At 41.1% G+C, this 27828-nt stretch overlaps 1 long non-coding RNA gene across 1 annotated transcript in view; it reads right to left on the reverse strand.

Moving 5' to 3' along the window:
• LOC122456343 overlaps positions 1-25653 on the reverse strand; it is a 220883-nt gene extending 195230 nt beyond the window's left edge. The window contains exon 1 of the long non-coding RNA XR_006275214.1: positions 25387-25653. This is a non-coding gene — a long non-coding RNA (uncharacterized LOC122456343). The remainder of the gene's footprint in view (positions 1-25386) is intronic.
• Between the last annotated feature and the right edge of the window lie 2175 nt (positions 25654-27828).

Consider the following 27828-nt stretch of genomic DNA (forward strand, 5'->3'; position numbering starts at 1 on the left):
CCATTATCTTTCCGGGTACAGACAAAAGGAAGAGTGGCTCAGAGTTGGAGAGAAGCCTGCATCTTGTCAGCCTATATTTTTGTGGGGTTTATTTATTTTCATAAGCTTGGGGCATCTCATACTATTATTTATAGACATTTCTATAGAGCTGAGAATCACAATATCGGAGCACCGCATACTGTTTATAATATGCCATTCATCTCTAGAGAATATAACTCTCCTCCTTTCTTCTCTGAAGGGGGTTTGTTATAGCAATAAAGTACAGTAACTAATTCCTTCTGCACATGGCTGCTTGGGGAAATGCTAGTCTTGCATCATGTTCTAAAGTAGGAGATTTGGGTTCAGTTTGATCCTTTGTGGACCGTACCTTTTTCCAAACATGATAGGAGAGCACATTTTAAAAAGCTATGAAAGGAACTGTACAGAACAGGAAATTGCATAAGAGTATCACTGTATGCATTTTCTTTCCTTAAAAAAGGGAAAGGGAGGGGGGGCACTTATAGAAAATATTTAAAAAACAAACAAAAAAACACAAACATAAGCGGTACAAGCAATTGTGCAAGTGGAATCCATTTCTTAGCTGTATGGGGGGCCACATGACCTCCTCACATGACTCGTCCCTGCCCCACTCCCAGCCCAGGGCTCCCACCCTGTCCCCATGATCCACCCCATTAAGGGGGGGAGGGGCTCTGTCCTCCTCCTGCTGTGCCGGAGACTTCGGAACCACAGTGGCAAAAGGAGCAAAACATGAGACCACCAGGCAGCCCCATGCCAGCAGCTCCTTCAGCATGGCTCTCCTGCCCCAGCCCTTCCACGCAGGATCTCCTCCCTCTGTACAACAGCCAACCCCACCAGGGGACAGGGCTGGAAGTGGGGATGAGGGTGGTACAGCTCCTTTCCCTGCTGCAGTTCCCAGGAAAACCCTGCTGTTCAGGCCTCTCCTTGGAAACGCAGTAGGAAAAGGAGCAGAATGCCAGCAGCTCCTCCGGTGGCTGTACTGCCTCAGTCCCACCTCCCTAGCCCTGTCCTCCAGCAAGGCTGCTGTTATACAGATGGAAGAGACTCTGCATTGAAGGGCTGGGGCGGTATAGCTACGTCAGAGGAGTTGTGGGCATGGGGCTGCCCAACGGCCCCACATTCTGCTCCTCTTGTGTCCTTCTGGTATGCTGTAGCAGCTATAACTATCTAGTTGTTACAGCATACCAGACCGGACCACCCTATTTGCACTGATGAGTACAAGTCAGCTATAGATGGCAGTTACGTGCTATTTTCTTTCATGGTGCAGTAGTCCCTTGAAGGGGCTCTGCATGTTCTTTTGGGATGGGTTCTGGTACTTAGAGACTAAATTCATTTGGTGGCAGGGCAAGGGGGGGGGGGGGCGCAGGGTGGCACATGTCTATGTTCCTGCACTGCGGTTTTAAAAATTCACTAGTGTTCTTTCCTCTTTTCCCTTGCAAAATTCTAGAATCTGCAACATAATCTTACGGCAACTCTCAGACCACAATATCAATGCTTGGCTTTAGTAATAAGAACAATGGTTTATTTGCTATTAATCTAGTAAAAGTGATTGGTGTTTTATTACTCTTCCAATTGTCTATCGAACTACTCACCTGACTTTTATTTTACTAGAGCAGAAAGGCTACACTATTATATTACCCTTTTGTTCAAAATTATCATTTAAATGCATTGCAAGGTTTCTATTACGTACTGATGTATTTTCCTTGTATTGCATTGTGTCTGACTAGTTATTTATAAGTAAGGTCATCTGATACTCAGGAAATTAGCAAGACTTCAGTGTCTCATGATCCTGATCACTTCACTTTATCTTTATGCTTTATCCTGTGTCCCCACACTCCTTCAGCAGTTCTCTCTTTAGACTACAAGCACTTCGGTACGTTTTCTCTGCACATCCATGTACAACCTGATCCAAAAGAGCCTGAAGTTGATGAAACTTAACTTTGGATCAGGCTATAACAATCTGTGCACACTTAGGCATTGGGCATGGTCCTATCAGGCCTTTCTTTCAGTCTGTCTGCAGGTACCAATTGGCTTTTGAAAATTGGCATGTGTGTGGGGGCAGGGGGCCAGAATCACAGCTGTACTTTACACATGCAACAGTTTCCTTGGAAATTTAATCCTGTAATAAAACATGCTATGCATAATGTATTCTAAAACATGCAAATTCTATTGCTTCTCGATGTAGAAAGCATGTGGCAGAGGTTGGAAGAAATCTTAGAGTTTGATGCAACCTCATTGGCATTTTTGCTCCAAATATGCTTTTTAAAGTGTTCACAGGATGCTTTGTAACTGATAAATTTTAATGGTCTCAGACTGGGGAGAAGGTGTTTGTTCTGCCATTTTAATGTGTGTTTTATGTTTCCAGATGCTTTATGCTAGTTTATTAGGAAAAGCTTCTCATTATGATAAAATGTACATGCTTCATAGGCTGGGTTGAAAGATTCTCTTTGAGACAACACTAAAAGCACAGTAATTTGACAAAAAAATTACTCAAATGATCATACAAAGATGCTATAGCATACACAAGGACATAGAAAGTGTTCTTATTCATTTAACTAGAAACCTGATGGCCAATGCAATGGAGCTTATATGCATTTTCCCCATTGTGTTGGGTTTTCCTTCATTTAAGCATATATCAAACATCTTTTGACTAGCGCATTAATAAGACCAGCCATTTTATATATTTTTTTTTTTAAAGGAACTATCAAGTTGCAACAGAACCACGCACACTGAAAGTCTGGCCTTAATATCATGCAGTGCACCATGTCCTTTCTTCAGGATTTTGAGAAAAAAAGTTATCAGAGTTTGGACACTTCTAAAACATATTTTCTGTTAGGAGATGTGATTCAAAATGTACCATTAAAAACAAATGGTAAAATGTCTCCTCTGCAGCAACATTCAGGTTTCTATAATAGGTTTATTTCCAGACATTTAAACAAGATTTGGCTCTATGCCAAGCGTAAATCTGCTTTTATAATTAATATAGTAAATGTATCATTACACAGCCTACAAAACAACTCAGCCTTCTTAAATGATCCAGTCAAATAAGTAAATGAAAGATATCCTTATTCAGTCATGAGATGAATCGGGGCTAAGTCTACACAACATATGAATTCTGGTTGATATTGTCAATTAGTATTTTGAAAAACTGCTGTGTCATGAATGCCTGCATGTATATGGGGATCCACCCCTGCTGACAGATCATGAGGCAGGAAAATATTTCAGGGTAATGTGGTACCTGGCCCTCAGAAAGGTTATGCTAAAAATCAACTCAAGCCTTAGAAATCCTGATTTAGCTTAGCTACCTGATAGGACAGAGGAAGGTAGGGGCAGTGAAAACTTGCTAAGTGTAGAACAAAAGACAACCAAGTGACCAGGAGGGGATTACATAAATAAGGGAATAGGATAAACCAGACAGGAGAAGGAAGGCGGGGGCAGGAGAGAGCATGGTCACAGAAGTTGGGTAAAAGGTTCCAGGAAGAAGAAAGAGGTCACCGAGCACGTAGTAACTGTATGGAACAGGGGACCCTACCTGCTTTCCTGAGCCCAGATGGCCTAAGGACTCTGGACAACCCAAGGGACTCAAATCCCAGCCCAAAGAATGTCCTGGAGTAGTGAAGAAATTGAGGCAGGGACATGTATTTTGTATGATCTGTATTCTTCTGTGCTTTATATGATTAAGTATAAAAGAGCAAGACTGCAAAGTGAGCGAGAGAGTGTGTGTGTGTGTGTGTGTGCGCGTGCTTTACAACTACTGCATGTCCCTGAGAGAGTTAAACTGTGACCAGAAGCTTTGCATTATTGGGTGGAGTTCTGGGAGGGGGTGGGTTTAATAACTGGGGTATCTTGGAGGGGTCATCACTGGTCCTAGAGCCTAGGCCAAGGGGGTTGAGGAGCTTCATTGCCAAAAAGCAATAACAGTGTCAGTGCCCAGGAAGTGTGCCAGAGAGGTCAGAGAAACCAATGCTGCAGCATGCGGAGGCTTCATAAGCTCAATGCACCCTAGGGATCCCGAGCAGGAGAGGCTTGGATTTTCCTCACAGCAATCCCAGTGGGTGGCCAGGAAGGGGGCCATCACAAGGTTCGACAAGTCAGTCCCAAAGAGAGGAATCAGATGAAGGGAACTCACTTGAAAATCAGTGAGCCTGAGGGATAACTTATAGGATCTTGATATCCTATTACTCCCTATTTTGACCATGTGGCCATCATCTTTTAATCTAAACACATTAATGTTAAAGTAGAATCTTAACTGTAGATTTTGTCCAAGTATATGTGTAGTGCCCTTTAAGACACTTTCCTCAAGCGCCATGCATTAACCCCTAGGCAGCTGGATTACACACCTACAATACATTATTTTGTATAGCATTGGTCACATGAACTACTTAATGTTTTTGAAAGCTGCCTTTTCAAAGAGTAAAAGACAGCCATTTTCTTTTATTAAAATGTCTCAGTGATCAATAAGAAAGTGGGGACTACCAAATTACCTAGAGTCAGGCTCATATTTTCTGATGTGTGCATTCTTGGTTGTAGGCACATGTTTACGCACATGCATAAATTGGCACGTGTCATTGGGTATTGTACATACAAGTCAGACATATGCCATATCAACTTTGGCATGGACACTTTTGAAAATGTGGACCTGTCATTTATCCAGAGAGTTACCATCCACAGTAGTTCGGAGATGTGACACCTGAGATACGCAGCATAGGAACAATGGCAGTAACAGAAAGAACTGAGATATTTCAGATAACAATATTAATATGTAGCAAAATTAACACTGATGGAATTTCTCCAACATTCTTTTTAACTAGAATGTGTTAAAATAAATTGATCAATTTAAATTTATTTTCCCCACAAGTCAAAAGGAACTCCTAAAAGCTCCCATTCCTCTTTTAAACTAGCTCTTTACAACTCTCTTGCATAAGGAAGCAATCAGGACAAAAATCAATGATAGAACTAAACTACACAGCATCATTAGTTATTTCCTAAAATTATAGGCATTCCTGTAACCAACCTGTACTCATAGGTCATTTTCAAGAAACTAACATTCTAAGGCTAAATGGTTCTTATTTTCCAAGAAGAATTCATACCAGTATGTGCCAATTTAAGTCTAACACATTTAAAGTATGCCATTAATTAATGTGATCTATTGTCATAGGGTTTTCTACAGGTCAGTGTTTCAGGGTATAATCTGTATTTATTTTTGCTGTAAAAGATTATACCATTATCTTGGGCTACGTTCCAGTATTGCATAAATTTGTACTTTATGGGTGTATGATTTTATCACAGCCTGTAATGCTTCTGTGACAGGTGTCAACATTTTAAAAAAAATCTTCTCCCAACAGACCAAAATACATAAATAGTTGCTAACAAAAGTGCCAGTAGATGGCACCCAATAAAATGTAGAAAGAAAAGGAGTACTTGTGGCACCTTAGAGACTAACAAATTTATTAGAGCATAAGCTTTCGTGAGTTACAGTTCACTTCATCGGATGCATTTGGTGGAAAAAAACAGAGGGGAGATTTATATACACACACAGAACATGAAACAATGGGTTTATCATACACACTGTAAGGAGAGTGATCACTTAAGATAAGCCATCACCAGCAGCAGGGGGGGGAAAGGAGGAAAACCTTTCATGGTGACAAGCAAGGTAGGCTAATTCCAGCAGTTAACAAGAATATCTGAGGAACAGTGGGGGATGAGGTGGGGGGGAGAAATAACATGGGGAAATAGGCTTGAATAGAGACTGGGAATGGATGAGTCATTACACAAAGTAAAACTAAGTTAATTGTATCCAGTTTGCAAATTAATTCCAATTCAACAGTTTCTCGTTGGAGTCTGTTTTTGAAGCTTTTTTGTTGAAGGATAGCCACTCTTAGGTCTGTAATCGAGTGACCAGAGAGATTGAAGTGTTCTCCAACTGGTTTTTGAATGTTATAATTCTTGACGTCTGATTTGTGTCCATTCATTCTTTTACGTAGAGACTGTCCAGTTTGGCCAATGTACATGGCAGAGAGGCATTGCTGGCACATGATGGCATATATCACATTGGTAGATGCGCAGGTGAACGAGCCTCTGATAGTGTGGCTGATGGGATTAGGCCCTATGATGGTCCACTGAATAGATATGTGGACAGAGTTGGCAACGGGCTTTGTTGCAAGGATAGGTTCCTGGGTTAGTGGTTCTGTTGTGTGGTGTGTGGTTGCTGGTGAGTATTTGCTTCAGATTGGGGTGCTGTCTGTAAGCAAGGACTGGCCTGTCTCCCAAGATCTGTGAGAGTGATGGGTCATCCTTCAGGATAGGTTGTAGATCCTTGATGATGCATTGGAAAGGTTTTAGTTGGGGGCTGAAGGTGATGGCTAGTGGCGTTCTGTTATTTTCTTTGTTGGGCCTGTCCTGTAGTAGGTGACTTCTGGGTACTCTTCTGGCTCTGTCAATCTGTTTCTTCACTTCAGCAGGTGGGTATTGTAGTTGTAGGAATGCATGATAGAGATCTTGTAGGTGTTTGTCTGAGGGGTTGGAGCAAATGCGGTTATATCGTAGAGCTTGGCTGTAGACAATGGATCGAGTGGTATGATCTGGATGAAAGCTAGAGGCATGTCAGCCTGGACCAGTCCACACAAGAGATCCACTTCCTGGACACTACGGTGCTAATAAGCGATGGTCACATAAGCACCACCCTATATCGGAAACCTACGGACCGCTATTCCTACCTACATGCCTCTAGCTTTCATCCAGATCATACCACTCGATCCATTGTCTACAGCCAAGCTCTACGAATAACTAAAATTAAATTTCAGACAGAAGGAGACAGGTAAATCAGCGAGTCATCGACAGAGATGGTAGCTGAATTTGTTTATGGATAATTTATAGAGGGAGAAGAGAAGGGACTGTGGACAAAGCCCTGTGGAATTCCAAAGGACACAGTGAAGAAGCAATTAGAGGTTAGAGGAGAACCAGGAGAGAACTGAGTCACAGACACCAAGGGAAGACCAGATTTCAAGAAGAGGAGCATAATCAACAATGTTGAATGCAGCTAACAGGTTAAGGAGGAAGAGGAAGATAGAGTACTGGTTCTGAACTCTGGCTAGGAAAAGAATAGATAGAATTGTGCAAGACCTGTTTCAGTGGACTACAAACCAGAATGGAGAGGTTCTTGGACAGAACTCCAGACAGCGATTATAGACAGCATGTTCAATGAATACAGAGAGATTCAAGGGAGAACAGCTATGATCCCACTTGCCTCTTCACTGAAAGTTCCTATGGTGATTCATTTATTATTTCTTTTTTAAAAGATGGGAGAGACTAAGCATGCTTGTACTGTGAGGAAAAAAGACAGATGAGGGTAAAAGATTAAGATGACGACGAGAGTAAGATGAGAGTGGGTGAGAGTTAGATCAGGAGAGGAGTTGGGGTCACTGGGGCAAGTGGATGGGCAAGATGAGAAAAGCAGACAAGGAACTTCTCCCACTGTGACAGAAGAGAAAATTGTAGGAGGGGATGGAAACGGAGGGGGAGGTATTATTAATAATTTTAAAATTTAGGGCCCGATTCTCATTTGCACACTAGCAGTGAAAATTCGCCTATAATTGGTAATTGTACATTTATCATCTGACTGAACATACTCAAGGGCAAATGAGGCCAATGTACAAAAGATTTACACCTATTTTATAGGCCCTTTACATGATGGAAAGTTTGTAAGTGATGGAATTTAGCAAGGATGAAACCAGAGACAAAATTCAATAGAAAATGCTAAAAACTTAATAGAAAATTATATCCTTACTATAAAATCCTACCTGGTAGTTTTAAGTCTTATGAGATCATCCAAAACACTACATTTCTCGATTGTGTTCTATAGGACTTTTCTATAAGGGCTACAAACAGTACTCTTAAAGCAATACTTGTGGAGCGGAGTTTGTCAGCAGCCCTGAGGCTGAAACATATTTACATAAGCCACTCATTGAATAATTTTGGACAACGATCAAGTTCACAAAGTCAGTGCCTGCTTGCCAGTGATCTCTGAACAGACAAAGGGATAAATTCATGGACTAAATTGTTGGCTGTGAATAATTCACCCAACAATACTGTTCAGTCTTTAAGGGACAGTCTCAAGGGTTTGGTATTCCACAGCTCTCTTGCCAGGCAATTTGTGCAGCATTTTGTACCAACAGTTCAATGAAGAAAGCCCCTATGGAAAAGTTCAAAGATTAAACCCATAGGATTCTACATAAGTTACTCTAAAACCCTCAAGTGAGATTCTAACCCTGACCTCAAGATCCTTTATGTTGCATATACAAGCCCTGAAAGCCCCAATTCCTGCCAAGGAGGATTCCCCCAGTGCAGCCACTATGGACAATAACCTGAAGGCTGACCCTCAGGAACCCCCCTATGCCAAGCCCCAGCATAGGAGGCATCCCAGGGGCAGGGCTGGGGTGTATTTCTTGAGCGAGTCCACCACATGCAGCACTGCAAAGATTCCTGGAAGCACTGTGGTTCTTAGGGAAGCCCACGAAGGTGCCTTATCTTAGACAGTACCCCAGCACTGTCCCAGTTATGCCAGGGGCCTCTTTAGCCCTTGGAGCAGTCCAGGATCAGGCAGGCAAAAAAAGGTGACTTCAGGCCAAAGCTCTCTCACCAAAGGATGCAAGCTCTATGCTTCACATTTAAGAGGCAGAATCACTTCCCTAGGATTCAATAGACCATGATGTCCCTTCTATAAACTAGCCAACAACCCATAGCCTGTAATATGGAATCGTATCTCTGGTATAGAATCCTATAGGTTGCTCTGAGAATTCAATTAGAAAGGTTATCCTTTTCTGCTCTTCTCTAAAAGTTCTCCATTTGCTGCTTTTCGAGGCTGAGGTAAAGAGTCGCACTACATTTACTGCATCAGAATAATAGAGAGATAATAGGTGGCCTGGGAAAAAGTCAAGGAGAGAGAGCACGCGCAAGGCAACCCCAATCTCTTTTCCAACCAAGCAATATATCCAGAAAGTCCCTACTTCGGAATACATAGAGAAAGTAAGGCCCTGATTTGGAAATAAGCTCAACATAGGTAGACGCCTCTAACTTTGTGGAACCCTAATGAATTCAACAGGGCTCCATACAGGTGCAGGGGTCTCTTTGCATAGTCCTCACACAAGACCTAAGAACTTATGTTTGGTACATTTGTGTTGACATGGATAGGTAATATTAGTGGTACCTTTTTATCCTAGTTGAAGATTTCACAGTCTGCTCAGTGAAATTTAATGTTTGGATTAGAAAAATCTTTGCCAGGTTTTTTTTCCCCCCTCCCTCTGTATCTAGTTTTCTCCAGGGCTGGTTTGACCATATTCTTACTCCATAAGGAAAGCTAGCTCAGCAGTAGAAGGAAAATGGTCCAATAGGAGGAAGGGTGGTGCATGGTCAGGGTACTATTGTAGGATTCTAGAGACCTGATTAAATTAGGATCATGATCCTTCCCTACTTCACAGGGATGTCCAGAGGGAACGATGGTAGAAACAGTAAGGCATTCTGATATTACAGTGACAGGGACCATTAAGAACCTTAGAAAGAATAGATGGAAGGATGAAACCAGAGGCTGCAGTTTTAAAGAGAAGCTTTAACTCTATGGAAAATAAGTGAGTTGTACATTTATAGTTTTTCCATGCTCCTAATTTCTAGCCACCCCAACATGAGTTTAGTCACCCAAATTCATAGACTATCAGGGTTGGAAGAGACCTCAGGAGGTCATCTAGTCCAACCCCCTGCTTAAAGCAGGGCCAATCCCCAATTTTTTCTCGAGATCCCTAAATGGCCCCCTTATGGATTGAACTCACAACCCTGGGTTTAGCAGGCCAATGCTCAAACCACTGAGCTATCCCTCACCCCCAAGAAGACAGATAAAAACTACACAGGGAGAGAGGGAATAAAAATACAGAGGAAGCCAACTCTATGTTCAGAGGTGTTTAGATATTGTAGCTTTGTTTCAGACTGAATACATTCACTATAATGCATGTAGATGTCGCTAATTACAAAACCAGATTTTAAGTGCAATTTGAGTGTCTCAAGTGGCCTTCAAAATGGTTTAAAACTATAGCCAATTCAAACTTAATTAAAACTATTGGTTTTATTTACTTTATATTTACAATAAAAAGAAATAACTCACTAACTCCATCCTAAGTGTCTCCATTAGATAGAGAGGAAAAACCTTCTACACCCAATTCTTTCTGTTGACTGCAATTGTAGCAGGATTGGGTCAACTGATGTGCAGTGGATTTGTATTAAGCTTATGACTGGTCAGGCTCCGACTATCAAAGGGCCCATGGAAACTGGGCACCTAAGTCTCTTGGGTTCCCTAGCCCAGAGACTGAGCCTGCAGCCTTGTGTGAGAAAAATCTCATTCCTATGTATTTGTATTATGGTAGGAGTTAGAGGCCACAACAGAGATCAGAGCCACACTGTATTAGGTACTATACATACAGAGTGAGAGATACTCTCTGTCTAAAAAAGCTGGCAGGCTAATTAGACAAAACAGACAAAGATTGGGAGGGAAAGCAGAGGCACAGAGAAATGAAATTACTTGCCCAAGATCACATAGCAGGTCAGGAGCAGACTGAGGATTAAAACTCAGATCTCCTGATTCCCAGTGAATTCAACTGGAGTTGAGGAATTAAATAAAAACCTAACTCTTCAGGACATAAGCCAACCTCTGACAGTGGGTCTAGGAAGACACTTTCTTTATGGACAGTCTTTTCCATAACTACTCACTTCAGGGTTCCCCCCCCCAGCATCTGGTACTGGACACTATCAGAAACAAGGTACTGGACTAGATGGACTACTGGTCTATTCTAATGTGACATTTGGAATGAAGATTGATTTCGGGGTCAGGCTTTTACCATGTAAGTTCATTATGCATTAGCAAGAAAGCAGAACCCCTTACTCTTTATTATATTATATTCAATTTTCTCCAAGTATTACTATTGATAAACACTAATTTTCTGGAAAGGACACACACTTTCTCCAATTGCAAGAAGAACCACTGCATGATTTAGTGAGTAGATGATAACCGCACAAGATTCCAATACACAGATCTGCTTTTAAGGACATTTTTCAGTAACTAAGGTATTGATTTTTCTTAGCACCACTGGCAGTTTTTATATTCACATGTACACTCCACTCTCATCCTTCTACCATTGAAGAAGTTGAGTACACTGAGTGCAACATAGGCGTGGCAGTGGCTGTGACAGAAAGTATTATATGATGACTCAATGTACTCAGAGGCAAAAAAAAGGTCAAGGTGCAAAAACTGCTACTCAAGATATTTAAAAGAAAAACCTTGATTAGGTGGGTGGGGTGCATTTACATGCACATAAATCATAGATCATAGATCATAAAAAGGAACTCATTGGAGTGATCCCTTTGCCTCATACCCGATGTCCTGGGGTCCAAATTCTGAGTTCACTTTGCAACCTGCCTACTTGCTTTCTTCCAACATTGCTTTTTGTCCTCAGTAGAGGTCATCTTCTTCCTTTTTGGCTCTATGTTACAGTTGCCTTCCTTGGCCAATGCTGGCTTACTGGGACACCGTCCTGACCCCATCAACACCATTACTAATGTGGCTAGTGAGAGCACTTCAGTGTGCATTGTACATGCCTCTACAATAGAGAGCCTTTACCTTCTGTCCACATGAAACAGCGTTTGCATGGCCACAGGTGAGATGGAACAAGCAGTGAAACTGCTTATTTCCCCTCCACTTTATGCAATACATAGCAGGATCCTATATTTTTCCTCAATACCACATAATTCCCAAGGCATTCAATGTAATTCACAATGCTGCTGTAGCACTTAATGGTTTCATTGCCTATTTATGTTAATTTAGACAACCTTCATCTTACACCAAGATGATTTTTTTCACTTAAAAATGTAAAATTGTGTGACAAAGTAACCTTCTTCAAACATCTGTCAGAGTTTCCCCCTCCCCCAGGAAGATATACTGTCTAAAAATGTTCGTTTTAAGTTGACAAACGTTTCAAGTGCAGGGCTGATCTTAAATATTAATAATTTTTCAGTTATACAGCATAGGGATAGAGGGTTCAGATCTGCAAACCTTTACTCTCACCCAAAGTCAGAACCTTAGGCCATGTTAAGTGGTGCAAAGGCAACTTAAAGCTACTGTAACAAGGCAGCTAGAATTGTCCTGCCATAAAAGAACCTTTGTGAGCATCACATCACCTCTATACCACACTCCTGAGGATTACTCCTCACAAACTTCTTCGCCTCTCTTCTGCAATTTTACATATTACACCATGCTACGTGTCATAGGTCCCAAAGGCACGTGCACAGACTTCAGAAGTCTCACGGAGTAGTGAGTGAAGACCCAGTTTATAATAGCCCTCAAGAAATGGAAATCCTTGACTAGATAAAATAGTATAAAATATACTATTCTTTTCCCGGAATTCTATATGCCCCTATACAATGATGTATATGGGAGCACCCCTGCACAGGGCAGTTCTGTATTAAAATCAGCTCAGTTTTTGTAATGTAATGAACTAGGACTTCCAAAATGGATCACATTGCCTATGTTTGTAAAACTGAAGTCCTTGCAGCTGTAATAGGAATCTCTAGGATACTCCTTGTGTATTCATTTCAATAAAAGGTTTTTTGTTTTTTTCTCTTTTTTTTTAAAAAAAAAAGTCTCCCATTCAGCCCAGCATGACTGAGCTAAAAATTCATTATGTCAAGCAACCCCAGCCAAAAAACAAACTTAAGCTTTAAATCAGTGCCTTCTACTCTCTGCTATCCATATTGTGCCTTTGCGGATCAGATCTAATCTTCTCTCTGTAGGTCATTCACCAATTTGAAAAAGCTATGTGTAGGGGGTGAAGAGGAAGAAACAGAGCTTTATGTGGAGAAAAGGGGAAACAAAACCCAAGTCTCTCTGCACATACTTGCAGTCTGGTTTTTTTTGTTTGTTTTTAAAATAAAGTCAGGGGGAAGGGGAGAATATCACAAGAAGTTATCCCAGCAAAGGTCCGATATTGGGAAGTGCTGAATGTCCTAAACAAACATTGAATTCAACAGGCATTGAGAGGACTCATCTCTTCACCAGATGGACCTTAGATGGCATTCTATCATTTTATTTCTGCAATATGAATTTGTTAAGCTAATCTTGCTGTAATGAGATGCATTTGTACTTTCCTTTTATTAAGTGAACAGTAGGAATTATATATCATATGAATTTTGCATATGTTCTATATAACAGCATGGTGCTACATAGCATTTTACATAACAAAATTAGATACTTACTGGAGAATCATAGAAACCCATCCTGAAATCCTCTTTTAGGTAAAATTTGAATAGAGTTGAGTAGCAGTCTTGCTTGTATTTATGGAATTTCAGGCAATGATTCTCTTAATCATTAAAATGATTTCTGCTGTAGGTATCCGAGTCTATTGTTTGATCGTATTTATCTTCTCTTCTTACAAATGGTGATAATAGTTTATCAACTTGCTATTGAACTTTATACTGTTATTTTCTCATAACAGCTGCTATGAGTAAGGATACTGGCAAGTGTTTTAGATTTGCATTCATATGCAACTACAGTGGATGAGGTGAAGAAACAATTCCAAAATGAAGAATTTTAAAATTGTAAGAAGGGAGCCTATTGTCAATAATCAAAATAATTATTCTTTGCATAATAAACACTGTAGCACAGCTGGCTGCAAAAAGATAATACGAATAGAAGCAAAAACGTAAAACCCAGCTATTTTCTTACATCAAATTTATTGTGAAAGGTAGACTATGGGAGGATTTCTAGGGTGCTTTATTGAAAGCAAACACTGAGATTCCAAGAAGCAGAAAAATCCACACAAAGGACACATTAATGTACTGGCCTATGAGGTCAGAGCTAGGAAGAGTGTTCATAAAGGTGCCCTTTTGAAGAGAGCTATGCATAAAGCTGGACTGTAGGAAAGAGGAGTGTCACATTTCAAAACAGTTGCACCTGTATTTCCCCTCCCTGATTCACCAAGCTTGCACTCTAGGCTCCAGCACCTCTGATGGGCAGAGGCCAACGTCTCTTTTCCACTGACCTGGGTTTTTCCAGCCTGCACAGTTCCCTATCTACACTGGTATTCCCAGCAAGCCAAACTGGCTAACCAGGCATGTTGCTTACTCTTCAAAGGATATGAAGAGTGTCAGTGCCAAAAGTTGTAAGTTATCACAGAGCTCTATATAAGCAAGCACATATATTTTTGGACAGAATGTCCAATCCATTTTCTGGATCGGAAACAAGGCCATGAGTCAGTTTAAACTCAGACTATTCATCCAAAAGCCCTTTTTTCATTTGTGGGTCTTTGGATAATCCAGTGTGAATTAACATACATAGTCTTTCCAGGTGGGAGTATCCCTCTGGAGGTGTTACAACCTGAGCAAATAGGCTTACTCACCACCCATTGTTCCCAATTCCTGAAGTGCTGTGGTCACCCTCCCACATGGAATTACATACAATCCCTAGCCCACAATGAGACATAAGTTTTATAGAGTAAGATCTACAAAGATATTACGGGAAATTGCTTTAATCGGTCACAGGGAGCAGCATCAGCTACAAGAACCATGTGGGCAGAGAGACCTTTAAGAGCAACTAGTGGACTAGTAGAGGGCAGCAAGAGAGAGTAGCAGCCAGAAAATCTGGGAGGAGGAGCTGCAGAGTCAGAGGAGAAGAGGTGGTGCCATGAAGGAGGGTTGTAGCATAGCAGGGGACTGCATGCCTCTAAGTTGCTCATGTAGGTTGATCCCATCTTGTCCACATCTTCCTCTTTGAAATGGAAGGAAGAATGGTCTTGAAGGCAAGATGCAAGGCTAGAAGTGGGAGATCTAGGTTCTGTTGTATTTTTCCTATGCGATCTTGAGTAAGTGTCTTACTTTGTATAGGGAAGGTTTTAAAAAAAAAAAAAAAAAAAAAAAAAAGCAGCCCTAAAGGCATTAAGGACCATAAGTCCCATTTTCAAAATGAAATAAGCACCTACAGGTGACATTTTCAAGAGCTCCTAAGCAAGTTAGATGCCTAATTCCCACTGACTTTCAGTGATACTAGGTTCCTAAGTGCCAGAGTCACTTTTGAAAATGAGACTCCAGTTTTTAAGACACATAAGCACTTTTGAAAAATTTTCCATCTGTGTTTCAGTTCCTCATCTCATAATACTTCCCCACCTCATGGGGTGTTGCACGGATAAATTTAATAGTGAATGCGAGTTAGGCTTTTCAAAGGTGCCTATTAAATAGATAAATTACAGTGCAACTCAAAGGAGATGATATCAAATCAAAAGAAGCCAGAATGCAGCTATGGGAGTAGACAGTGACCTGGTTTGAGAGAACATTAGTAACACAGTCAAAGTGGAAAGGAAAGCTGGGATAGATTGATAGTTGGATTAGTATCTTCAGCAACACTGCTCAACGTTTGGCACATGAGGCTGCTGTACTCTACGTCGTAAATTGTATGATATTGACAATACATCAAAGAATCCATTTGAAGTCGGACAAGGAATCCCACGAGTCATGATGAACAATGTAACGCGAGTGGTGTTTGGAAAACATGCATCCTCATTTACATTTCATGTGCCAATGATTATTATTTGTTTGATTTACATAGAAAAGCCCATAAAAACATTTCCATCACATGAAAGATGACAAATTATTTTGCTTAAACTATAGCACCCCATTGTAGCATCTGGTTCCTCTCCAATCATGTCAGAATTCTATGTTATTTATTAACTTGTCTACCAGTACAGCACTCAGTTTTGAGAGCACCAAGTAAATGCAGGTCTATCAAAGAAAAGCTATTCCAACACCACTTCTAGAGATATAGAAATAGATTTACCCCGTCTCTCTCCTGGGGGCTAGGTTTCAGCTTACTAGCTGCAGAGGGATTGAACTGAATCATGTATTTTACTAGTAAATTGTCAGGAAGCCAGAGTAGGCGACCAAAACATTTAAGAATTCACTAAGTTACAATGACATGAGGAAGGAATTTGACTAGGGAGGTTGCATTGCCCCATTACAAAACAACTCAATAACTAAATCTAGTGTAAATCCCCATTGCTTCTGAGAAGTTTTACACTGACCACCTATGACCATTGAAATATCTGATTCAACTGCTGGATTTCTTGTTTCGATTTGCAGAGTGACCCAGCCATATAGTTCATGCATCCATATGGGGAGGGGGGGGGGGAAAGAGAGAAAATATATACATCCCATTAGCCAATAGCAAAATAAAAAGAGATTCTTGCAAAATCAAACATGGTTTCTATAATTCCCTCCAAAGCCTGAGAAACAGACAGCCTTAACACCTTGGTTGAAGGTCAAGCTTTGGGTTCTGGCAGACAACTAAGGAACATGAATGCAAGAACAAAGGGCCTTCTACCAAGAACTGCTCTCTCTCTATCTCCCAACTATTCCAGTATAAGGGTTGTTAGCAAAAGAACGCCTCAGCTACCCTCAAGTAGCAGCACTGAGGGAGACAGGTAGTGTCTTTGATAGCCAAGTTTGGTTTTCAAAACACATCAGTCATGTGAGGAAGAAGTTACACAGTTGCACTTGGTCTTCCAGGAAACTTCACTTTGCTACATACAGCAAGTCACCAGTTTATGATATAGGTGGATTCTTTTTTTTTTTAAGTTTTGAGAAATTACACAACAGCTTATTCACCCTTCTCCAAGTGATATATTCAGGAACTCTCACAGGTGGCCCTAAACAGTATTTTTAATAGCAACTAAGACCTTTAGGAAAACTGATGGCAAATTAGGTCCTTAAGTACTTTATATATGAGCAACTTTAAGGTTAATCATTAGTGCTGAGAATACCTCGTGAAATTCATTTCAGTAAGTATTTGAAAGTTCAGGTGTTTGTTTTGATTCTTTCAGGATTTCCAAAATCACAAATATTGTTTTTCTTATGTTACTTTGGTATTTCTACTTCTTGTTAGGGATGTAAATATTGTTTAAAAAGTTAACCATTTAAAACGATGAAAATAATATCATTTAATAGGTTAACCAAGCGTTTCTCAAACTTCATTGCACCTTGACCCCCTTCTGACAACAAAAATTACTACACAACCCCAGGATGGGGGACCAAAGCCTGAGCCCGCCCAAGCCCTGCTGCCCGAGGTGTAAGGCCAAAGCCCAAGCCCCACCACTCCAGAAGGGGGGGGAGGAAACCAAAGCTGAAGCCAAAGGGCTTCAGCCCCAGGCAGCAGGCCTGCAACAGGCCAGCCCCCTGGTTTCAATCCTGGGGCGGTAGGGCTTGGGCTTCAGCCCTAGGTCCAACAAGCCAAGCCAGCCCTGGCAACCTGATTAAAATGGGTCACAACCTCCTTTGGGGTCCCAACCCACAGTTTGAGAACCACCGAGTTAACCAATTAAAGGGAGAGGGGCTGGGGCTGCTCTAGCTGGCATGGAGCTGGGGGTCACTCTAGTTAATCTGGAGCCAGGGCCAGAGTCAGCAGGCCGGCAGATGCGGGTTAACTGTTAGGGCGGTTTAAACAGTAAGACTAATGCTTACTGTTTAACTGGTTAAGCATTTTATATTCCTACTTTTTGTCCTACCCGAAACTAGGGAGTAATACTGGACTATCGTGGCTCTGGACTACTACATTGCATTTTAATTAGGAATGCCCTTGAAGATTCAGAAACTTCATATCATAGAAACAAACAAACTACTCACTTTTTGAGGAAAGTCAACATGTGCAAATACACCTCTGTCCCAAACTCTGCAGAGGCTTCCTATTCACATCTAGTTGTATTCCCGGATGATCATCTGTAGAGACGTAAATGACCTAGAGCCTAGTTTCCTCCAATCCTTTATCTCCCATGGTTACAATTACAGCCAGCTGGGACACTCTATTCTCAGATTTGAATTCCCTAGGGTGAGAAGGACGTGAGCCCAGGCTCCATCTCTCACTATCACCTGCAATCTGCCAAATCTCAAGGTTAGCCACTTTAAGGAGGTGCAAGACATTTGTTTAATCAGATTTTTAAAATTTAGCCAGGGTTTAAGGGTCGGAATAGAGAGATAAGAAAGTGAGCCCTCTAATTTTTTGGCCACTTTTGTACCTGTTCAGCAATACACTGTGCGTGTATATATATATATATATATATATATATATATATATATGTTTTTATATATTATATATATAATAACAGAGATCCTACACTAAGAAGTCTGTCATCCCGAAGATCTCAAAAGCACCACACAAATTTGCAAATTTTTCAGATGTTCACTGAACTGAAGACATTTTGAGTGGAACAAAACAGTGGTTTAACACTACATCATAGTTTAAGGAAATAATATTAGACCAGATCTTCATCTGGTGTAAATTGGCATCTCTAAATTGGCTTCACCTGAGAATCACTCCCATCTTATTTAAGAGACACTACAGAGGGATTTTGGACAGGTCGTCACTACCCCAGTTGGAATTTGTCCAGGAACTAAAGCCCCTACTGTTATGAGGAGTGCTATAGGCTTTTTTAATTACCTTGAGTGAACAGGACTTTTCCTTTGTCTCAGACAAGAGAAATGCAAAGTCATTTTAAACTACTGATTTAGAAAACATTTTCCAAAGCATTTTTAGCCTCAAAAAGCATCTGAAGTGCAAGATGTCAGCCTACCTCAGAAAGGATGAAATTATCCATGTGAACAGAAGTTTTAAACTAACTCCATGCTCATGATGTTTCTTCAGCACTTTTCTGAATAGCTATGTGCAAAAAAAAAACAAAAAAAACAAACCACCTTTCATGTTACGGCCAATAACAAATGCTAATCTTAATCCCAGCCACTGATCCTTGCTCAAAATTCCTGATGATTACAAGGGGCCTTTCCTGTGCAAGACAGGATTGGGAAACATCAACAAGTTGGGTTGCAAAATACGTCATTCGTTACCCTCCTCCTGAACCATTAATAAGGCTACAATTTTAATCAGAGATTGCAGAAGGAATCTGTGACTTCCAGCCACTATGGGCTGAAGTCATGGGGATCTCTGGGAACTGTAGGGTCCCCCTGCAGCTCCCAGTCACATGTGGCCCCTGGCAATTCCCAGCCACTGTGGGAAGCAGGGGGACCCCCAGGAACTCCAAGCTGTCGAAGGCGGTGGTGGTCCCCAGAGCTCCAAGCAGGGCTCTGTAGCTGCCCAGCCACTGCAGGCAGTGTGAGGACCCTGCAGCTGAGCTCCCTGTTTTGCAATGCATATTTTTAGTAAAAGTCACAGACAGGTCACAGGCTTCCATGAATTTTTCTGTATTGCCCATGACCTGTCCCTGACTTCTACTAAGAATGCTCGTGACTAAATCTTAACCATAAGCCATCCTACTCTTATATTCTCTGCTGACCAAACAAAGCAACTCCGTTATAAAACTGAGTCTCCCTGAGACAAGTCTACTCTTAAGTTTGATTTGCTTATTTATGACTAACTTTTCACCCTTCTGAAAGACTATGGGATGCAGAAGTTTTGGGTGTTTTACACCTGGGATTGTGGCACAAAAAAAAACCCCACCCCCACACACATGCCAGATAGGATCCATATTTCAGTCAGCTGGAAAAGTGCCAGGCTGATAGAGATTGTATTTAAAGTGACAAGTAGGAATGGGCTTACTAGTCAGGGTTTGCTCTAATAGGAGAAAAGTCAGCAGAATAGCAAATATTAATTTTGATAAAGCTCTGCATAAGCTTATCGCAATTATCAAATGAAGTGTCTATACAGTTTCTTCCTCACAACAGAGCCAAGGTAATCATCAATTTGCTCTTGCTATAAGAAGTGATTTTCATGTACTTATATCTGCTCTCAGAAGGAAGGAAAATGGTTCATAAAGTTTCTATTAGCATACAAGAGCAGCAACATCTGCTGAGAGTCTTAAGAAGCTGATTGCCTTCACTTAATCAGCAGCACAGGTTACACTAGTTGGTCACTTCTGCTCTCATCAGCACTCTAGGTATGAAAGCATTAAGAAGTTATTTTTATAGAAATTTCAAAGGGATGATCTGGCCACACAACTGCTTGCTACAGGTAAATTACTTATAAGTGTTCCACCCTTTGTAATTAGCAATGGGTACATGATTCATTTACCCTGATTCTTCCCTGAATAGACCTGTAAACAGTAGCATAGTAGAATCTATTATACTGTAGTACAATGCCTGAACAAAGGTATTTGGCATTTACCAAGTTAAACATTTGTTTGGATAGCTAGCAGCTTCTTAAGCATAGTATCATTTCCATGGGATATAGCTGTAGCACCATCTAGAGGATTTGTGAGAGAAACTCAAATTTACCTGGAGCTAATTTCTTGAGGGTAAAAAATTAAATCCAAATAGCCAGTGGCACCAACTTCAGAAGTTATGATAAGCTATCTTTGTGCCACCCAAAATTTTGCAAGGCCTTTCATTCCATTGTCTATAGAATTGTTTTACCTGTATTAAGTTATGTATCATGCTCAGATGATATTTTTTTATTTTAAAAAAAAAAAATCTCACTATAGCTTACAACTTTTGGAATCACCAAGATAAGATTACAGCAGATGGACGGTGGAAGAATATTTATTGTCAGCAAGTGAGAATGGGGAAACAGTCTGAATCTGTGTCCTGACAAGCAGTGTTGTTCATACCCTGCAGGATAACTGGCTGTGTCAGGCTTCCTAAATTCCACCCTTTAAGAGTAGTTCTCTGTATTGGAAACATGACCAAAGTTTCAATGGGAAAGTACTAACTTTAGCTGACTAATAAAGAACTATGTTTTGTGATTGTTATTTCACCAATAGAAGTTGCTGGTTATCAGTGGTTGCAAGCCAACAAGAAGTGACCTGTTCCAGCAGGTTGCTTTATCGTGTGCATTCCATGTCTTTTCCATCCATCCCTCTCTCCCTGTGGCCCCTAAGGGTTTGACTGCTCAGACCACATGAAGGTTTCCTTTGCTCCAGGAGTGCAGGTTCTACAGTTTAACTCTATAAACCAAGTTATTAAATATGCCACAAAGTTCACAATCATTTGCATGCCCAGTAATTAAAGTGTGTTTTCCCGTTAGTTCTTATTTGCTCTTTCCTTTGATGAGCTGTATGTTCATGTTCCAGACTTTTGATCTTTAGTTCTGTGATAGGGTGCACATCCAGTAAGTGGGATCTGCAATAAGGTACTATGCTGAGCTGCATGGAAATCCCAGCTCGGCATCCCTTTGAACAGGGACTTGTGGGTGGGGGGAATAATCAGACTGCGCTGTAGCCTGCAAGCCTGTCAGACAGTCCATGAGCAAGGCCAGAAATACTACAGGGCGGAAGTTCACCCCTGCAATGCTGCCGAGCTAGCTGATGGAATCAATAGGAGGCAAACTTGTTCCTCCTTTATTCACATGTGCCAGCCCTGAGGCCCCCCTGGCTTCTGGCTATGAGAGCAGAATGCAATATTTACATGAAAATAAGAACACCAGTGAATTAAAAAAAAGTTAAGGAGGAACATGGGTTGCCTGCAAGCCTGTTTGTATAAAAGTTACTGGCACGTATAATCAGGTAAGGTGAATCACACTTATGTTTTAGAATCTGTTTTTAAATCAGATCACTCTGCATCCTCACCCTGCTAGCATAAACCTATATATTGAAATTAGGGGAGGAAATCTAATCTTTCTTAAAGTGAATTAAAGCACATGAGCTCAGGTCTCTCCACAGAAGTTTTATATCCGTAGCAAATCTGTGAAATACATTGTTGAATCTCGTGTAGTTACCTAACACGGCAACAATTCATTCAGATCACTCTTCTAGAACTTTAAGGCGGGGGGAATTGTTTTTTTTTTTTTTTTGAGACTCCTTTCATGCAGAGTTTTATATAGCACAGGCACTTTTAACACCCAGGTTATGACTCAGGAGACCGATAATGGGATTCTCAGCTGTAGGTCACTGGATCAAGTTCAGCTAGTAGCAATAAAGGCCAAAATCAGCTGCCTAGAGCTGGACAAATAATTTGTAATGAATACCTTGATGAATTTTAAATCTTGCCATTTGCCCGTCAACAGACTATGAAATCCTCACCTGTATTCCTTAGTCTAACTTATCCAGATTTTTTTTCCCACAAGATAGTGAAAGACCTGCTGGCCAAGAATTAATGGTTGCCTAGGGAAATTAAAAAAAAATATTCCCACTCTGTTAAGAAAGACACAGGATATTGGTTTCAGAGTAACAGCCGTCTTAGTCTGTATTCGCAAAAAAGAAAAGGAGTACTTGTGGCACCTTAGAGACTAACAAATTTATTTGAGTATAAGCTTTCATGAGAAAGCTTTGTTAGTCTCTAAGGTGCCACAAGTACTCCTTTTCTTTTTTTACAGGATATTGGTTGTTTTCCGATTGAAGATTTGTGTATAGCCAAATAATTTCAAATTGCATCTTTACATTTAAAATTTATATTTAAAGCATCTGAGACATAAAATCTTTATGTCTGCTAGCCTATTCACTGAGAATGAGTAAAAGAAAGGCATGTACAAAAAGCAATTTGGTTTTCAAATCCAAATGAATATCTACAGTCAGTTTTATGAAGGATTCACCCAGTTCTTGTGCTAACAGGCCCCAATCCTGCAAGCAGATCTGCCAGCATGGACCTCTGTACCCATGTCGGGGAGTTTTACAGATTCCACCAAATCCCTCTAGGAAATATTTAGTTAAGAAACAAAGATCCAAGAAAAAAATTGAAACTTTAAGCGTTAGTTTCTGTGCCCAAGTAAAATAGTCCCTCTTCATTTGAAAAGCCAGAATTCACTGGAGATATCTTTGTGCATACTTTCTCCTAGGTGAATGGGAGTGGCTAAAGGAAGCTGAGCTACAGATGGTGATAGCTTGGAAGTGGACACTGAAGTGCATGATTATATATAGTGAACTTAGGGATATTAACAGGATGGTGAAGCTTTAACCACTTAATGTCCTATTGTTCTGCCACTGCCCAACATAAGGTTGTCTATATAGTGTCTAACTGACGTATTTCAAGCCAGACTTGTCAAGCACACCTCTAGAAATGGGGATGCAATTAAAACCCTGGACCAGATTAATGCTATTTTGAAAATTCCATTAGACTCCTAACGTATCCAGGCACCCAACATCTATTGAAATCAATGATTTGGAAAATCCTACTAGACGCTTAAATACCTTTAAACATCTGGCCCCATCTATAATGTCACTGATTCTCCAATTGGATCTGCTAACAAGTGCTCTTGTGGCTTTGTTCAATTTCTGCTGGGAGTTTTGGGGTCCACCAGGAATGAGAATTAGTCTTGCAGTACTGGAGTCTTTACTGTTTTGCATATTTTATCTAAGCTGATGTTTGCTACCATGTAATTCATTTTACTGTGCCACACATGCACATAGTCTTCACATTATTCCCAAAAGCAAACTTATGCATACGAGTATCATTAAAACAGAGAATTTCACCAAACTTGGGGAGAGATTCCCCCTCTCATCCCTCCAGTCTTTGATCCTAAAGTAGGCACAGCGCACATGCCTGATTTCTAAACTATATTCCCATGCATTCTGCATATCCCATGACTATTAATTTGCTTTCTTACACTTGAAGCAATTCATCCCCACTTCATGCTTCCAATACTTTTATACACAACCCATCTGGATATGTCATACCTAGCTAACCCACTCCATTACAAGTGCACATCCTTTTCAGATGTTTAAGGACAATGGTGATCAGAAATATAAAACCATTCTTCCTATCTTTCATGAACACACAGCTTCTTCATGTGAGTGTTTGTCCTTTGAGGGGATTCTTTGTTACTATTCTGGACCACTGGAGTTCAAGTGTCAAGGTCATGACCTTGCTTTTACTTTGTAAACATAAAACACGCTGTTCTAGAATGCACAATACCAAAACAATGTGAAACTTGAACACTTTTGTATTCAACACATACAAAAACCTCCAATCACATTCTACCATCTTTGTGTTCTCAGCCATGCTAACAATTCCGCTCCACAGTGATTTAAATAAAATCAAAGCAATATCTAGATTTTTAAAGCCTGATTCACTTTTGCATTATTCCAGTTTAATGCCAGGGTAATTCCCATTATGAATTTCTTCTATATGCTTCTGTCCCAGAGGGAAGGAGGTCACCATACTGCAGAAAATCCAAGCCCGATGGTGAATTCCTGGCCCCCATGGAAGTCAACTGGAGTTTTATCATTTCAATGGAGAAAAAATGTTTCACCCCAGGGATAGATCTTCTGAAAGGACAGGGTTATTCACACTGAGGATAGGGGACAATCCTCACCCTGATACTGGTGTATCTAAGTATTAAAATAGAGTGTTTATTTTAAAAACCTCTTGTTTACTTTTCAACAAGTAGATTGTGTCCATCTGTCCCCTTCCCCCCCTTTAAAAAAAAACAACAACACTCAGTTTGGAAAATAAGCTCAACTAATCAATTTCATTTCTTAATCCTGCAAACTCATATGCACCCGAGTGACCTGCCTTCAATAGGGTTACTTGTGTTACCAACTCTTGTGTATTTGTCATGAGTCTCACAATACACAGTGTTTTACATAAAGCCCCGCCTCCTGGGAACATAGTATTACACGAGAACTGCAGCTTTTTTCAAGAATATAAAGTTTCTGGCCCACATGGTCGCAGAGAAAAGCCTGTAACTGTGACACAAGTGCTCCCTACGGAGCAAAAGTCAGAGGGCAAATAAAGAGACCAAGTATCTTAATGATAAAAAACAAACAAAAACAACCCACAATCTCATGATTTTTGAATGTTTAGGGTGGGCAATACTGAAAGTTACTCACATGGTGTGACAGAGTGACTCAGCCAGCGTCCCCCTTGAGGCTAGGCACAGAATTGTAGGGTCTTCCTCTCTTGTCCTCCCCACACTAAATGGCTATCCAGATGGTTCACTTTTGTCTTATGACTCAGCCCTCCAACTGATCTCATTCAATCCCACCCCTCCTAAGGTGGAAAAAGGTCCAATGCAACAACAGTCCTGCAACCTCACACCAGATCTTCAGACTTGCTAAGGGCTTAATAGTCCATCCATCCGTGAGCCTGTGGAGGACCTCCATACACCCTGCAGGCCTAGGCCAGGGAACCTGTAGCAAGCAGTTAAGAGCTGCCTCCTCAGCCCCCTGGCTTCCTCCCTCAGCCTTTCTCTGGGCCATTCCCAGGATCAAAAGCAAACAAACACACCACAGTCCCAAACATTTCCTGGAGCGTGGGAGGGAGTCTGCAAGATGTCTGAGAAAGAAAAACCAAACTAACAAAAGTAAAAGTTTAGTAACAGATCTTCTGTTTTACAATCAGCCTCCTGCCATCTAGGCTACAGCTCAAGTTTGACAGAAGTCCTAAGGTAGCCATTCAGGGCTGGCTCACCTTCTGCTCAAGGAACTCCAGCTAACTACAACCACTCTTTGTCCTCAACCACACTCTTCCTCTGGGAGCTGAGGATGAGAGATTTATACTCCTTCCCACTAAGAGGGGGGTTTCCCTTTTAAGGCTCCTCCTCCAAGCCTGACATGCTGTGCAGGTGCAGGGCTGCCTAAACTCTTAGTTGCTCTTTAATCCCTTTGTGCCTGGTGTGGGGTTTGTATGCCCCATAGCACATGGGCAAGCATTTGCAGGGTTGGGGTCCTAGTTTGTGGACAGTTCCTGGTTTTCAGGTGTAACTACAATACTGTGAAAAGAAAAGGAGTACTTGTGGCACGTTAGTCTCTAAGGTGCCACAAGTACTCCTTTTCTTTTTGCGAATATATAACACGGCTGCTACTACAATACTGTGGAATGGCACATATATCACTGAGTAGCAGGGGAGTGTAAACATTTTTAAAAGCTGTTTTCAATATGATTTAAAAAGTAATCAGGAAGCTAGTTCTTTTGTTTTTATATATCTAGATTAAAAACCTAAAATTTGGGGCTTGAACTACGTAGTGACACAGAAAATGTTACCTCTAAAAGGTGTGTATTTTAAACTGTAATGCTGGGCATAAATTATGCTTCTGCAATTAAACCTGCTGCTCACTTACTGTCACATTAGTTCCATTTGCAGGATTCCCTACAGAGATATATTTGATAGTTTTAAAAAGAGTTTAAAAAGACAGTCCATACCCATGCAGGGAGGGATTCAAGGGCAATTGAAGATGGAGTAGCAACTAAACTAGAGGATTCCTTATTCTTACCTCCATAGATCTCTGCAACTGAATCCCAGTTATTTGGGGTGGGCATTGGGCAGAGAATTTCCCATGAAAGCCCATTAGTATCTTACACATACCATATGATCCTTCAACCCCCCCATTGACTGCAGTGAGACTGCGTGAGAAAGGATCACTCCTGAAAATAAGGTTTTGCAGCATTAGACCCAGGAAATGTAACACATACCTTTTCATTCAAAAACATCTACAGAACTGTGCTAATAAAAAGTTGCCAGCCAGATGTTCCAGTTAGATTCAATAATCATGCAGCGGTTCTTCCAATTGTTTAAAAATGGGGAAATCTCTGAAGGGATATCTCAATTCCAAGGATTCAGAACATTGTACTTTCTATTATGTGAAAACTGTTTGCGTGCATCTTTGCAGATTTCATAGTTGGCAGGTCTGAATTAAACATTTTGCAAAAAATTAATTCTTTCTGTTTACAAATAAAATGCATATCATACTGTCAGACATAACTCCAGTCACTCCTATGAACCCAGTCCTTTGCATATCCAGAAATCAATTACACGAGTGTAAATCCACAGCAACTCCATCAATATGATTATCTTGATCTACGCTGGTGTAAGAGTCCAAAATATGGCCCCATATTTGGGGAAATTAAAATTATAACTTCAACATGTGGGGCTGTCCTAGCTAATACAACAGCATTATACACAGGTGTTATTTTAATTCACTCATTAATAAGTTTCAGAATGAAGTAGACTTAAATAAAGGACCTACCAACTGCAGAATAGCAACAAACTTTTTTTTGGTGGGTTGGTGTTTTTTATATGGTTTGATTGTTCTGCTTTTGCTTGGTTGGTTTTTGGGAAGGGATGGTGGGGAGGGAGTTGATTTTGTTGTTCTGTACTGGGTTTTTGGTGGTGGTATTTGTTGGGTTCGTTTGGGAGGATGCTGGGGGTGGGTTTTGGTTGGGTTTGTTTGTTTTGATGGTTGGTTGGGTTTGTTTGGGAGGATGCTGTGGGTGGGTTTTGTTTGGGAGGATGCTGGGGGTGGTTTTTGTTTGGGTTTATTTGGGAGGATGCTGGGGGTGGGTTTTGTTTGGGTTTGTTTGGGACGATGCTGGGGGTGGGTTTGTTTGGGAGGATGCTGGGGGTGGGTTTGTTTGGGAGGATGCTGGGGGTGGGTTTTGTTTGGGTTTGGGAGGATGCTGGGGGTGGGTTTTGTTTGGGTTTGGGAGGATGCTGGGGGTGGGTTTGTTTGGGAGGATGCTGGGGGTGGGTTTTGTTTGGGAGGATGCTGGCGGTGGGTTTTGTCTGGGTTTGTTTGGGAGGATGCTGGGGGCGGGTTTGTTTGAGAGGATGCTGGGGGTGGGTTTTGTTTGGGTTTGTTTGGGAGGATGCTGGGGGTGGGTTTTGTCTGGGTTTGTTTGGGAGGATGCTGGGGGTGGGTTTTGTTTGGGTTTGTTTGGGAGGATGCTGGGGGTGGGTTTTGTTTGGGAGGATGCTGGGGGTGGGTTTGTTTGGGAGGATGCTGGGGGTGGGTTTTGTTTGGGAGGATGCTGGGGGTGGGTTTTGTCTGGGTTTGTTTGGGAGGATGCTGGGGGTGGGTTTGTTTGGGAGGATGCTGGGGGTGGGTTTTGTCTGGGTTTGTTTGGGAGGATGCT

Source organism: Dermochelys coriacea, chromosome 12 (assembly GCF_009764565.3).
Source record: "Dermochelys coriacea isolate rDerCor1 chromosome 12, rDerCor1.pri.v4, whole genome shotgun sequence".
NCBI lineage: Eukaryota > Metazoa > Chordata > Testudines > Dermochelyidae > Dermochelys > Dermochelys coriacea.